Consider the following 16,177-nt stretch of genomic DNA (forward strand, 5'->3'; position numbering starts at 1 on the left):
ATTCGGTAGCATAGCATATGTGCATGTACCGGATGAGAAGCGGAAGAAGCTAGATCCGAAGTCGAAGAAATGCATCCTAGTCGGCTACTTGCATGAGCAGAAGGGGTATAAGTGTTATAACCCCCAAACTAAGTAGGTCCGAGTAAGCCGAGATGTTGAGTTTGATGAGACGGCATCATGGTACGCCTTACCAACTCCAACTCCCGACGAAGACCCGATTCCGGAAGATGACGCTAGTGAGCCCGAGGAGGTCCAGGTAGAAGATGAAGACTTTGGCACTCTAGAAGAGAGTCTGATCTCATTCCAGCTCAATGGACCGAATGAGTTGCTGAGTCGAGATGACCAATCGGATGAAGAACCGGCAAGTAGTGGAGACTCTCTTGTGCAGTCCCCGCGCAAGGAACCGAGGAGAAGGTTCACGCGCAAAGAGAATGGGAAGAAGAAGATGTCGGAATACGAAATCCGCAACGTTGAGTCGCATCAGAACGACTCCGACTCCGGGAAGGATGAAGGCGGATCTTCGGGAATGAAGTTCAAACCGGCCAAGAAGGGCCCCAAACCGGGTGATGACAAGTTACGCTGTCGTGACGATTTTCGGCTACGGTGTGAAACCGAGTGAGACGAATAAACCAAGGATGTGCAACATTGCACATGCACTTAGCAAATAAACCTAGCCTAGTGGCACTTGAGTTCATGCAGAGGGGTGCAAGCAAGGATTGAACCTTGCACCTCTAAGATACAAGATAATTTCCTTACCACTAGGACAACTATCATATAGTGTAGATTTTATGTATTTCCTTTTCATATACAAATTATAGACGAAACAACCATAGAAAACCATGTGCACAAAACCATGGTTTTAAACCCATGGTTTGTGCATGACATAAGCAAAACCGTGTGCACAAAACCATGGTTTTAGCCCATGGTTTTGTGCATGTCACGAGCATGGAAAGACCTATAAAAGCCTCTAGTTGGGCTTGTGTAAGGGGGGCTCAATATGTGATATCACCAACACCATTATCATCAATATAATTATATTTGTCTTTATCTTCTTCATTATTTTCTACTTCTCAAGTGTACAAGCTTTCTTCTTCTCAAGTGAACAAATTCCGTCTAATCTTACATTGATCGTCATCTCTTCGATAATTCCGCGAACATCCTCCCCAGTCCAAGACCCCGGTGGTCGCTCGAGTAGCACACGCACGCGCGAATCTTCGCGACATCATTTGGTGAACCCGACGTGAAGACCAGCAGGGGAGGACGAAGATGGATGGCGAATATCTCATGGAGGCAATGTCAAGAAGGATGATGGAGTTTCTGAGAGAAGGGAAAAGAAGAAATGAAGCCCAACAAGCCGTCGACAAGGTAGTCGAATGAATGAGCTATTTCAACGGCGCCGAAGTCCAAAGTTTCCTAAAAGTCTACAATGCGGAGATGGATTCAAGAGGTGTGGACAAAGATATGAGGCTAGAGTACTTTTGTCGGGTGGTGTCTCAACCGATCTTCAAAGATGTAAAAGAGCTTCTAGAAGCTCATGATTCGTGGGCGACTTTCGAGAAGGCTCTATTGGAGGAATATGGCTATGAGAGACTGAAGGGACGAGATCGACGCAACTTTGACCAATGGGTGACATCAGCGAAGACCCACCAAGGTGCGACACAAGCATTCGTAGACTTCGAGCATCATTTTTCTCAATTTTCGGAGCGGGAACAAAGATTGGTGGGGGTCGATAAGGTCCTTATGTTCGTGAAGTCAATCGATCGAATGGAAAGGATGGCGATCGGCCTCAAACTCGAAGAAGATGATGGTGCAAATGGCCTCATCGAGGATTGGAGCAAAGTGGAAAGTGTATGCCGACTACATGATAAGGGGCAAGCGAGAATATCGATGACAACAAGACGGCCCATGAGGGACGATCGAAGAGGGACGAGATGCAACAACGCACCACCAACAAAAGAAATGAAGCTTAGAAGGGAGACAAAACCGAGGCGAATGGTGATCGAGGAAGAAGAGACCTCCCAACAAATGTGGGTTAATGAAGTGGCCGATACAAAGGCTCTGGTTCGGTATGACGGTACCGAGAGAGAAGGTGTGAAACAAGTCACCTTCTTGTCTTACAAAGAAACGACGGCGAAGGAGGAGGCCGATGACTCGAGGACGGCGAACGCCACTTCGAGGGAGGATAAATGTTTCGGAACACGCATTGTGTACGAAACATCGGGTGATGACGGCGCAAGCATGAGAAAAGCTTGCATGATCGAGGGAGAAAAAGTGTTTGAGTCTGAAGAGATTGAGGAGGTAGCCATGACAAACGACATCGAGTCGGAGGTGGCTATGGATGAGTCGACGACGGATAGCCATGTCGACACTTTCTTCACGCTTGTTCCAGAGACTTCGGCGGTTGCGCCCATGTGCCAACGTGAGACCGGAGAGACGGAAGGTGGTGACGGGAAGACGAAGGCCCAACACAAGGAGGATGAAGATCGAGGAAGAAAGGATATCCCCACACCTATTCTAGAGACTTTGGCGGTTGTGCACGTGCGCCAACGTGAGACCGGAGAGACAGAATGTGTGGACAAAAAAGAGGACGACCGGAAGGGCGATGAAGAAGACAAGGTAAATGTAAATGAACGAAGGGATTCCTTCACACCGGTTCCGGAGACTTCGGCAGTCGAGACCGTGTGTCGGCATAAGACCAAAGATAAAGGAGGTGGCGAAGAGGAGACAATATGGCTCGCGGCGAGCATACATGGAGGGAAGGATATGGCCGACGTGGAGGCCAAGGATGAAGCTACGGTTGAGTTCGATGGAGAGGTTGCATGCGGGAAGGAAGGAAGAGTCGAGAACCGGTTGAACCGGAAGACGATCCGGCCGGGATTCCGACCCGAATGAAGGAAGATCCACATGGGAGCCGATCGACCGGGGCCGACCCGGCCGAAACCTGATTCGGCGAAAATCGATCGGACGATTCTGATCCAAAAGGGGGCCAACCCAGCCAGAATCAATCGGTCGAGCCCGACTCGAGGAAATGTGAATGCAGACGAAGGCCAACCAAGCCAAGAAGCGATCGGTGGAGACCGATCCGGACAAGGGCAAACCCGGCCTAATCGGAGATCGACACGAACGATCTACAATACCTAGTTGAAGACGGTGAGCGTGAGGAGTGGCCAGGAGTCCAATCGAAGGACACGCGCGGTGGACGAAGGAAGAGCGGTCGTATCGACGACATCGTTCGGTAGATCTACTACAACCGATCGGGGAAGAAGGTGTGAGCGCCGGATATGGTGGATCGGGTGGCTACGGTGGTTCGGTTGGAAAGATTGCGCATACTCGAAGTGGAAGACGAAGTCGACAAGCGTGTAGAGGAACTCGGTTGATCACCGTTGCCAAAGATCTCACCTCTTCACCTTTCTCGGCACATACCGGAGGATGTGCGGGTTTGGTGGGGGTGGATGTCGTGACGATTTTCGGCTACGGTGTGAAACCGAGTGAGACGAATAAACCAAGGATGTGCAACATTGCACATGCACTTAGCAAATAAACCTAGCCTAGTGGCACTTGAGTTCATGCAGAGGGGTGCAAGCAAGGATTGAACCTTGCACCTCTAAGATACAAGATAATTGCCTTACCACTAGGACAACTATCATATAGTGTAGATTTTATGTATTTCCTTTTCATATACAAATTATAGACGAAACAACCATAGAAAACCATGTGCACAAAACCATGGTTTTAAACCCATGGTTTGTGCATGACATAAGCAAAACCGTGTGCACAAAACCATGGTTTTAGCCCATGGTTTTGTGCATGTCACGAGCATGGAAAGACCTATAAAAGCCTCTAGTTGGGCTTGTGTAAGGGGGGCTCAATATGTGATATCACCAACACCATTATCATCAATATAATTATATTTGTCTTTATCTTCTTCATTATTTTCTACTTCTCAAGTGTACAAGCTTTCTTCTTCTCAAGTGAACAAATTCCGTCTAATCTTACATTGATCGTCATCTCTTCGATAATTCCGCGAACATCCTCCCCAGTCCAAGACCCCGGTGGTCGCTCGAGTAGCACACGCACGCGCGAATCTTCGCGACAACGCCGGTCTTCCTGCCAGAAGAACCCCATTACGTGGTACCAATACAATGAGTACATGGCGCATCACTATGCGTACATGACCAAATTGGCGGAAGTGCGTGAGCCGGAGAGCTACGCAAAAGCGGCAAATGACACAAATTGGTGTGCCGCTATGGAAGAAGAAATGCGGGCACTCGATGCCAACGACACATGGGACCTTGTCGACCCTCCCCGACATTGTAAACCGATAGGTTGCAAATGGGTGTACAAGGTAAAGTACAAGGCCGACGGTTCGGTTAACCAGTACAAGGCCCGGTTAGTGGCGAAGGGATATGCACAGACCCACGGAATTGACTACGACCAGACCTTCGCTCCAGTAGCGAAGATGACGACGGTTCACATGGTTCTGGCGGTTGCTACGGCAAGGGGATGGCATCTTCACCAAATGGAAGTGAAGAATGTGTTTCTTCAAGGTGACCTTGAAGAATGGGTCTATATGATCTAACCCCCCAGTTTTCAATCGGAGATGAACAAGTCGGCGGTGTGCCGGCTTAAGAAGTCGCTTTACGGTCTGAAACAAGCCCCCCGAGCTTGGAATGCGAAGATCACGCACCGGTTGTGTAAGATGGGGTTTGTGACCTCTAAATTCGACTCCTCGTTGTTCATCCAGCAAGGTCCGGATGGTCCAGTTTGCATCTTACTTTATGTAGATGATTTAGTCATCACCGGACTTGGCCTCATTGAAATCGGCCGACTGAAGTCCCAACTATTAAACACATTTGAAATGAAGGACATGGGGGACCTTCATTATTTTCTTGGGATCGAGGTGATCCGAACCACCGATGGCATATTGCTCTCACAACGACACTACGTGTTGAATATGTTGTACAAGTTCCGATTGCCGGAATGCCAACCTGTCTACACACCCTTGGACCGGAACCAGAAGCTTTGTCCCAACTCCTGACCGGCCTGCGATGAGAAATGATTCCGAGAAATTGTCGGAAGCCTCATATACCTGACAATCACTCAACCCGACACTAGTTACCCAGTCAGAGTGATCAGCCAGTTCATGTAGAAGCCGACCATCGAGCACCTTCAATGCGCACACCGGATACTCTGGTATGTATGCAGCACGAAGGATCAGGGACTATTATACCGGCATGGTATAACTGAAGAGCTAGTCAGATACACAAATGTTGATTGGGCTGGTGATGCATCGTATCGCCGATACACCTCCGGTTACATGTTTTCTCTTGGTAGCGTGGTTGCTGCATGGAGTAGCGAAAAGCAGCCACCAGTGGCTCTATCGAGCATTGAGGTTGAGTACAGGGGTGCTACCAATGCCACCTGTGAAGCCATCTGGCTTCAGCAACTACTGCATTACCTCCAAATCGAGGTACCGACCCCGATCCTGATCTACTGTGACAACATGAACAACATTCAGCTCGCCAAGAACCCTGCATTCCATGCTCGGACAAAGCACATAGAAGTGCATTATCACTTTGTTCATGAGTGGGTCCTGAGCGGGGGATTGAACTTCGGTATGTTCACATAGATCAGCAGGTTACCAACATCTTCGCCAAGCCGCTAGGATCAAACAAGTTGCGGCATTTTTCGGAGATGCTCGGTATTCAGCATCTCGTTGTGCCACACTTGAGGGGGAGAAAAGGAAAGGGAACAGATGGCATTGGACAAGGATCCACAGAGGAAGAAAGAACTAACAAAGGGGGAGATGAAGGGAAAAAGGAAGCCGAGTCGACGAAGGAAGTCGGCACATCGGAACAAGTCGGAATAAGCAACAGCAGCGGTAAAGTCAAGAAAGATAGAGCCGACCGGAAAGAGAAGGCCAAGACTCGGACATGGTCTGATATGCTAAAGGGCCTGAAACTGGAAGACGAGTTGGAGAACACCGACTCGGACAAGAGCCGGAACGAATCAAAGGAACCCGATTCGGTTCAAGATTCGAAGAAGCCGGATCAGCTAAAGGCTAAACGGACACGAACGCAGCGGAAGTCGATGCCAACATGAAGGAATCGATGGGCCGACAAGTGCTAGAGTCATAGCAGCAAGGGAGCTTAAATGGGCCTATTGAGCAGACAAGCCAACCGAGGAGGTCGAGGTGCGGAGAACCAAAAGGGTCGCGGCAAACAAGACCGGACTGGACGAGGAGCGCGACCAAGGCGGAGCAACGCCAGAAGGAGCCGGGTAGAAGAACTGACTGCCGCAGACACTAACACCACGATCCGACCTCAAGTTGAACTTGAGGGGGAGTGCTGAGCAAGCAAGCTCAACCAGATCCGGATCGGCATCCAGAAGGATGAGCCGGATCAGTATCCAAAAACAATCGGCCGGATCGGGGAGACAGATCGGAGAGCCGGATTCGAGTGGGAACCAGAAGCCTAGTAGTAGCCTAGACTACTAGGTAATCTTTGTCTCGTAGTTAGTGTCAATCGTACGTAGGAATATTGAAGTACCTGTCAGAACTTCCGTCAGTCCTTTATGGACTTGTATAAATAGTGTTGTTTAGCACGTTGTATGTACAGAGTTACAAAGTATTTTCATTTTTTGAATCTACGCTTACGTTCTGCTCTCTCTGTCTCTCCCACGTATACTCTTTGTATACTAAACTTCTCCATTAAACCTTCATCTTATTCTCTATTGCTAACCGGCTAAGCCGGTTCTATCTAACGCTTCCACACGTTTGCATTCACAGACTCTAATATCAAGACGCCTCTAGTATGGCGGAGCACATGAACGCCTTCCAGGGGCTGATAAACCAAACAACTAGCTGACAAGGTAGTCATGTTGCTGCTACTCTCCCTCTCGTATAGTTGGAAGACGCAAGTTGTCACTTTAGGCAATGTCGGGCCAGAAGGTAAACACCTATCCCTAACAAGGGTAAAATCAAGCTTGCTGGATGAAGAAGCTCGTCGGAAGGATCGGGAGTCCAGAACTGATCTGAAGGCCTTGGTTACGGAAGACCACAATAACTGGGAAAGAGGCCAGAATCAGAGTCTCCAAAACCGGGACAAATCAAGGACGAGGTTGAACTCAAGGGGGAGGTCAACTTGCTTTTATTGCGGAAAGTCGGGGCACTTCAAGAAGAATTGCCAACATTTCTAGAAGGAGAAAGGAACCGACAATGCTGACTTGAAGAAGGGTTCGGACCAGAGGAGTTCGGATCAGAAAGGAACATCCGCAATCGCGACAAGTGAAGAAGAATTGTTGCTCATCACTGAGGAAAATGATTTGCCCCTTGCCAGCAACGAGACGACATGGGTGGTCGACTCTGGAGCGTCGTTCCATCTAACTGCCGACCGGAAATGTTTCTCATCCTATAGAGCCAGAGATCACGGTTGTGTGCGGATGGGGAATGAAGGTGCATGCCGAATTGTTGGTATAGGAGATGTGTGGTTGACAACGTCAACCGGGTGCAAGTTGTTGTTGAAAGATGTCTAACACGTTCCGGAGGTTTGGTTTAACTTGATATCAGTCGGACGGTTGGATGATGTAGGCTACACAGGTAGCATCCGAAACGGAGTCATGAAGTTCAGCAAAGGAAGCCTGGTCGTGGCTCGAGCCTAGAAGATCAACATATTGTACCTAACACATGCCCGGATATGCAGGGAAGAAGTGAACGTGGCATCCGACACTGCCGGTGAGTTGTGGCTCTGATGACAACGACCATATGTGATAAATAGGTCACCCTTAGCGCCCTTGGACGGAGACACACCACAGAGAGTATGGACCGGTAAAGACATGTCTTACCGGCATCTGAAGGTGTTTGGTTGTCTTGCCTATGTACATGTAGCAAAGGACAAGAGAGTGAAATTGGATCCGAAGTTTCGTCCATGCATATTCCTTGGATACAACGATGATGAGTTTGGCTACCGAGTGTGGGACTTGGTTGACAAGAAGTTTTTCAAGAGTCGAGACATAGTCTTCATGGAAGATAAGACCATTGTCGACTGGGAATCGGAGAAGAAGATAGTGGACTCTGGGTCGATCGACAAAGATCGGTTCGAAGATGCTAGGATATATCCGGTAGGAAGCCGAATGTCAGACGAAGACCATGATGAACCGGCCGGATTCGGACAAAGAACCAAATCGACCAAAGAAGAAGAATCGGACACCGAAACCGGACAAGACCCGAATCGGATTCAGATGAAGAACAGACAGAGGAGCTTATGGTCAAAAACCAAGGATGGAGATACCCTCTGAGAGAGAGAAGGCCCCCCGAAAATTTCCAGATGCAGAGCATGTCTTATTGACTGATGAGGGGGAGCCGGAAAGCTTCGAAGAAGCAAAGAAAGGCACCCACAACCGAAAGTGGTTGAGTTCCATGCAAGATGAGATGGATTCCCTGCATGGTGTCAGGAATAGTACTAAAGCAGAGATGGAATTAGTACTAAAGAAGAGCAGTACTATTAGTACTAAGAGGACAGGACTACGTAAGACTCCCAAGAGAGAGAGAAAGAGAGAAGCGAAAAGAGAGATAGCGAGTATGAGAGAGAGAGAAGGATGATGACAGCAGCTCTTATATTATATGAAAGATAAGTACAAATCGGCTAAGAGGCTTAAGACTGGTGTTGAACCAATTTGGTTCAACATAATGCCTAGTGCCTTCTTTTATAGTGTTGTCAGGACTAATCCTAAAACTTCTAGAATGTTCCAGAGAAATCTGGAATATACATTACTTTCTTATAATAAAACATAAGTGAAAATAATATCCTATGAATTATAATAGATGGTGTGATGGTTAAGAGCTCGACCCATATACCATAAGGTTATGGGTTCGAGTCTTGCCATATCATGACACTATCTCCCCCTTAAAGACGACAAGTGGAACGAGTCGGCGCTGATTGCGGACCGGGTTTGTCCGGATACTTTCGGTGGAAATCAGCAAGCAAATCCTGAGCATTGGCAACATGCTCGACGGGTTCCCAAGTGCGTTCGCTCGGACTATAACCAAGCCAATCGACCAAATAATAAAGTTTGTTGCGAATAAGTTTTGAATCGAGGATGGCAGCAACTTCATACTCCGGGCCGACGTCCAACTCCAGCGGGGGTGGCGGTGGTGTAACACGATCGGGAATGGTGTTTGCTTTATAAGGTTCAAGAAGAGAACAATGGAAAACTGGATGTATTTGAAGCTGCGGAGGGAGATCGAGGCGAAATGTGACATCATTAACCTTACCCGTAATACGGAAAGGACCGAGTCGTCGATAATCCAACTTGTCGCACGGTCGAGTAGTCTTGAATGTGACGACGTAAGAGCCATACTCGATCTCCGATGGCAAAAGAGGAGGGAAGCCGATGACGATCCGCGTAAGTCTTCTGTGTCTGTTGAGCATGACGAAGATGAGTCGAGAGATCTGTCTGGATCTTGGGTAGTCTCTCCAAATAATCCCCGGCACGAGGATTGGTAGGTAACTCCGGGGTGTCGATCACCAACCAGTAAGGATGAGAACCAGTATAAGCGTAAAATGGGGAGACTCGAGTCGAGGAGTGAACAACATTATTATACGCAAACTCCGCAAAGTGGAGAATCTCGGCCCAATCGTCCTGTTGATAACTCAGGAAACACCTGAGATATTGCTCCAGCGTTTGGTTTGTTTGTTCCGCCTGCCCATTGGTCTAAGGATGGTAGCCGGAGGAGAGGTTGCAAGAGACCTTGAGCATCTTGAAGAGATGCTGCCAAAATTTGGAGACAAATTGCGATCCTCGGTCACTGATGATACTGTCTGGGAGGCCATGATGCCGAAATACCTCACGCATGACTAGGGCAGCGGTTTCCTCGCTAGTGATGGCCTTAGTACACGGAACAAAATGTGCCATCTTCGTATATCGATCAACGACGGTTAAGATAGCATCGAACCCCTGCGAGATCGGCAGATCTGTGATAAAATCAAGACAAATAGACTGCCACGGCTTACTTGGAATCGGTAAGGGTTCCAACAAGCCATATGGATGGTGTCGTGGCATCTTTGCTCGGCAGCAAGCATCACAGGTCCGAACGTAGTCGTCGACAAAACGGCGCATGTGGGGCCACCAAAATGATCGCTGCACTAGCTCCAATGTCTTAGTACTACCGAAATGTCCCGCCGTATGGGTGTCGTGACAATGTTGGACGATTTGAAGGCGACAGGAGCAATCGGGGACATATACGCGCTTTTTAAAGAATAACAAACCATCATGATATTCGAATTGTCGGTAGTCAATACCTGGTTGTTGAGACTGAGAACAGGATGCCCGAGAAGTATCAATGTGTGCCAGGATGTCTTGAGCAAAACTATCTGTCTTCAAGTTTGCACGTATGTCATCGGTAATCCGTGAATCCATCGGGGTGTGAAAAATCCGCGTCGTGTGCAATCGTGTTGGTCCCAAGATTACTTTCTTTTGATTATCAAATGTTGGATCACCAGGACGAGGTGCAAGATATGAACGTCGTGATAGTGCATCTGCTTTTCCTTGCTGCTTCCCCAGTCGATATGTGATTTTGAAGTCGAAATGCGTGAGGAATTGCGCCCACCGAGCTTGCCGTCGATTTAGTACGCGAGCGTTCTGGAAATAAGCAAGATTTTTATGATCACTAAAGACAATGACCTGATGTGGAGAGACCTCTAAGAAATGCCGCCATTGCACAAATGAATCCACGATGGCTAATAACTCCTTGTCATGTATTTCGTAGTTGATTTCCGCAACATCAAATTTGCGCGAATGGAAAGCCGCCGGATGCAACTCTTCTTTATCTCCTTGTTGAGAAAGGATGCTACCGAGGGCGAAATCTGAAGCATCGGCCTCCATGATGAATGGTTTGTTGGTATCCACATGAGCTAGAATCGGTGCTGATGTAAAGGCTTTCTTAAGATGCCGAAAAGCCATATCTGCTTCGATGGACCAAAGAAATGCTTGGCCCTTCTTCGTAAGTTGTGTGAGGGGTAAAATAATCTTTGAATAATCTTGTATAAACTTACGGTAGAAGTTAGCAAAACCTAGAAAACATTGTACATCTCGTACCGACCGTGGAATTTGCCACTCTAGTACAGTTTGGACTTTAGCTGGATCCATGGCGATGCCCTTTGAGGAGATGACGTAGCCTAGAAATTCCACTCGCTTGCAGTCAAAGTTACATTTTTCTAGCTTGGCATAAAGACCATTCTCGTAGAGTCGCTTTAGTACTAATAGTACATGAGAATCGTGCTCTTGCTGGGTCTTCGAATAAATCAATAGATCATCCAGATAGATGATCAAACATATATCCAAGAGGTCTCTGAATATATCATTTGCCATGTGTTGGAAAACTGCGGGTGCATTGGTTAAGCCGAACGGCATAACAGTATACTCGAAATGCCCATACCGCGTGCGAAAGGCGGTCTTCCATTCATCTCCCGGTCGGATCCGCACGAGGTTATACGCTCCTCGTAGATCGATTTTGGTAAAAAACTTGGCACCATTAACTCGCTCTAAAAGACTTGATATAAGAGGAAGTGCATACCTATTCTGGATGGTGACCTTATTCAATCCGCGGTAATCAACAACGAGACGAAGTGAGCCATCTTTCTTCTTGACACCATTAACTCGGCCGGAGATTTCGAATGACGGATGAACCCGCTAGCCAAGTTCTCCTCTATGTAGGCTCGAAGGACTTCTAACTCGGTGGATGACAAGTTGTAAATTGGTCCCCATGGTGGCTCGGTTCCTGGTTGTAAATCGATGGGACAGTCATAGGGACGGTGATGAGGAAAGGTACCGGCTTTTACCTTGTCAAATACATCGACATAAGGATGATATTTTGCCGGAAGTTGTACTGAGGGGTCCTTCTTAATAGTGCTGGAAGGATGTACTGATATTGCAAATAGGAACATTGCCTCCTTGTGTCCTTCTTCGCGTAATTGATGGAGTGAAATGGTCGAAACTCGGTGAGTAGATTCTTGGGGTGGTCGATATTAGACTTCTCTTGTTCTCCAATCTATGGCTGGATTATGTAATTCAAACCAAGGTAATCCTAGGACAATGGGTTGCTCTGGACTACTAATTATATTAAATGATATTACACACACAAAACTACCTAGGACAACTTGAATGGGTTCTGATTCTTCTACAATATTCCCGGAAGCAATGGGACGACCATCAATGACTACTACAGATGCAGGACAAGGAAGTTTTCTTAGGGATATCTGAGAAGCTTGGGCAAAATTTCAATCCATGAAACAGGAATTAGCTCCGGAATCTAAAAGTGCTAGGACGGGTACTGGGAGAGTACTTTTAGTACTAACAATGACTTGGGCTAGGAACACATTGCTAACTTGCTTGGAAGGAATGGAACCACTAATGGGTTGTACAGATCTAGGGCTGTTGTCCAACCAAACGGCTCCTATTTTGGCTGGACTCAATCGTTTAACTCTTCATCTAATTGACTCAGGATTTCAAATTTGTTTGAGATACTTGGGCTATTAGTACTATGAATACTATCTGACACTCTATTAGTACTATTAATACTATCAGACACTCCGAAGGGAAGAATTGACTCGGGTTTAGTACAGGCGACGATTTGATTTACCTGTCTTCTTGGCCTATGGGGACAATTGATGGCGATATGCCCTGGTCCACCGCAATAAAGACATAATCGATTGGCACGTCGTCGTTGCTTTTCTTCTTCCGATAACGGGTTGCGTCGACGCATGGTATCGATCTCCATCAGTGTCGAAGTATTTGCTTGAGGTATGTCTCGTGCAAACGGTTTAGCCGCGACTGCGGCGTAAGTGGGCTCTGGCCTAGAGCGTGGTATCTGTAATTGACGTTCCAAACGCCGTTCGAAGAGGCGGTTGTCACATCGGACCGCTCAACTGATTGCCTCCGTAAGCGACTTTGGTTCTTCAGGGAAAGTTAGAAGTAGATCTTTGACATCGTTTCGCAGGCCATAGCGAAACTGCTCCATTAGTGCTTGATCATCCCAGGGTATATCTGAAGCGAGTAGGCAGAAATCCGCTGTCGTGCCTATCGGCTCCGGATCGTTGCGTGAGTCGGGTGGGAACCACAGAGGTCTTGGACTAGGAGGAAGAAGTTCGTGAGATAGAGATTAATTATGAGTAAATAGCAAAGAGAAAGATAAGAAACTCGTGAATCACACGAGTATACTATATTAATTGGTACTTAGGGTGTTAAGAGAGAAGTAGATGTATAAATCGTGAATCCCACGAATAATTTTTGTATTGATTCATACTTAATCCAAATAATCAACAACCCTTTATATATTTCTCTCCTCCTTATATAAGGAAGGAAGAGCTAAGCATGGCTTCATGCTTTTTTTTACAAAAAGTGTTCATGTCCACTAAATGTACATGTGATGCTTTTTTATTTCCTAAGTATAGGGCTCATGCACGCTAGATGTGCATGAGTTATTTTTAGTGTCTCGTGTTTTTTTTTCTTTTCTTTTTCATATATTAAAAAAATACACGATTTACCTTTTAATAAAGGTATGCATAAATAAAGGTCTTATACGTATTAAATCTATATTTAACACACTTAAGATAAGTTAATGTAATGGTAAGGTTGGGGTTTGTCAACGTGGAGGTGCAGAGTTCGAATCACGCCCTGCGCAGTAGTGAGTATTTCCTTTGTTTTTTACATTTATGTCTCTTTATCCGGCTCTTCCTTGCCGGTATGCCGTTTTCTTCCTTGCCGGTATGCCGTTTTCCTCCTTGCCGGTCTGCCGTTTTCCTACTTGCCGGTATGCCGTTTTCCTCCTTGCCGGTATGCCGTTTTCTTTCGGTTCTCACCGAGCACTCCATTCTCTATCCGGAGGGACAAAAATATAATTTCCGCATAGTGTGCAACCTACACTACGACACCGCAGTGTAGGTAGAGGCTGGACGATTGCCTTGACGCAATCGCCGGATCTTGTTGATTGTCGTCCTGATGCTGTCGGTGTCTCCAAAGCAGGCTTTAAACTCACTAATAAAATCTTCAAAGTTATTAAGCAAGGGCGATTGTTTTTCTAGAAGCGGGGCAAACCATGCTAAGGTTGAGCCGCTAAGCAACGTGCCTATTAAGCCGACTCGGGATGCATCAGTGGGATATCGGGAAGGATGCATTTGGAGGACTAATCGTACCTGATTAAGGAATCCCCTGAATTGCGATCGCGTTCCATCAAATTTCACAGGAAGTCCAATCTTCGGCTCTTTATGAAATCCTTGGGGACTTGATCCTTGTTGTTGCAATGCCGCTTCGAGTTGTTGCACCCGTAATGCTAACTCCCCATGTTGTTTCTGCGTTTGTTGTTTTTCTAGAGCGATTTGTTGCAAATCCCCTATCAGCCGTTGGTTTTCTTGTTCCAAGGCAACAAATTTTTCTTTTAAGCACTGTAGCTCGGAGAAAACGGATTGATATTCTTGGGCGTTAACAATAGCCATAGTATAGGGAAAAGGGTAGGAGGATGAGGGAGAACGACAAGTAGGTTGGAGGACTGGGAAATCGGTTCAAACTGTCAAGAATAGTACTAAAGCAAAGATGGAATTAGTACTAAAGAAGAGCAGTACTATTAGTACTAAGAGGACGGGACTACGTAAGACTCCCGAGAGAGAGAGAAAGAGAGAAGCGAAAAGAGAGATAGCGAGAATGAGAGAGAGAGAAGGATGATGACAGCAGCTCTTATATTATATGAAAGTTAAGTACAAATCGGCTAAGAGGCTTAAGACTGGTGTTGAACCAATTTGGTTCAACATAATGCTTAGTGCCTTCTTTTATAGTGTTGTCAGGAGTAATCTTGAAACTTCTAGAATGTTCCAGAGAAATCTGGAATATACATTACTTTCTTATAATAAAATATAAATGAAAATAATATCTTATGAATTACAATAGATGGTGTGATGGTTAAGAGCTCGACCCATATACCATAAGGTTATGGGTTCGAGTCTTGCCATATCATGACACATAGATCTGATGTTGGTACAAATGGGGGTCCAACCCTCACATATCTTCGTATGACCATGCAAAAACATCCCGGAATTCTTTGAGTAGCTCCACCATTGCCGTTTTCTATTCCTATGGCATTTCCTTGCCACTTTTGCTGGTCTCGACGCCTCTCATATCCTGAGGTCGACTTCTTCCAGATTCGATGCATTTATTCTTTGGGATACTGCCATTTCCCTCTCCAGTGATTCCTGTGCCTGTCGTAGTTCCCGCACTGCCTCCCTATCCGGCTCATCCAATTCGTCCTCCTGGTGCATAACGTACGGCGTGACGGCTTCAACAACATCTACTTCAAATAACGACACAATCTTGGGGTGTTGCTCTAGATATCGGTCGACCACGTCATCTGACAATCCATCCAGCATGTTAATACTCTCCGCGTATAGCGGTGTTAGCTACTTAGTTGTACCATCCCATTGTTCTGTCGACACCCACACCTTAGTTTTCCCTCGCCGGAAGGTAATTACGTTCTTTTGCCAGTTTTGCTTAATATGCACTGTTCGAATACATGGTCATCATAATAACAAGGGATAAGCCCCCAATGCGTTAGGTTGCAGTACCACTGCGGATATTCGGAACGCGTGCCCTCCGATTGTAATGTCAAGGTCCTGGATGAGTCTGGTTCACCGGACCGAACTGGTGTCTGCCCGATTCCCATTCGTTGATGCCTAGTGTATCACATGTCCGCTTGCTTATTACATTTACATGGGAACCTCCGTCAATAATGGTTCCTGGTATCTCGCTTCCTTTTATTATCACCATGATTGTCATACTACTTGTGTCCACTACGGTTGGTCTATCCTCTTGATTGGAAAATAATGTTGGTGTCGACTCCGGATTCTATGGTGTTATTGCCGATTTAAGGCCTGCTGTAAATTGAGGAACCAATTGTAATAGGTGGCTGAGAGGTAGCATAATTTGGCATTATTGCAACGCTTGCCAGGTTGAGTCGTCATCTGTGGTCTCGAGTGGTTCCTCTGGAAACTTGGTCTGCTCTTTTACTTTGGCCATGTTCCGTTCATTGGCCTTCTGTATCCACTTGGTAGCCTGCTTTCGGATTGCCTCCTAGGTCTCCCACTCTACAGCTTTCCCTTTCGATCGGGTGGTGACTTGTTGTACATCCATGACT

Source organism: Azolla caroliniana, unplaced genomic scaffold, assembly GCF_043228905.1.
Source record: "Azolla caroliniana isolate FFs.n. ecotype wild unplaced genomic scaffold, voAzoCaro1.0.p SCAF_2, whole genome shotgun sequence".
NCBI lineage: Eukaryota > Viridiplantae > Streptophyta > Polypodiopsida > Salviniales > Salviniaceae > Azolla > Azolla caroliniana.